Source organism: Penaeus monodon, chromosome 21 (assembly GCF_015228065.2).
Source record: "Penaeus monodon isolate SGIC_2016 chromosome 21, NSTDA_Pmon_1, whole genome shotgun sequence".
Taxonomy (NCBI): domain Eukaryota; kingdom Metazoa; phylum Arthropoda; class Malacostraca; order Decapoda; family Penaeidae; genus Penaeus; species Penaeus monodon.
In genome coordinates this window covers 29,347,107-29,347,358 of record NC_051406.1, presented here as the reverse complement: position 1 = coordinate 29,347,358, position 252 = coordinate 29,347,107, and positions in this window count along the sequence as shown.

Here is a 252-nt window from a genome sequence, read left to right as displayed (position 1 = left end):
GATGCAGCACAGCCCCATGCACAATACGGCGTACGAGCTGACCAGGGTCCTTACCTTCGGGTGCCTCCAGAAAAGGGTCAGAGACCATGTAGTGAAGCTAGTTTTCGAGCATAGTTTCAGTAGTGAGATGATGATCGTCCACCATGAGTAGGTGAGGATGGATATGCTGATTGAGAACGAGTTTCCCCACATACTGGCTACTTACCTTTACCTGGAGGACTCGCCGGAATATCGGGATAAACTCGGGCGCAT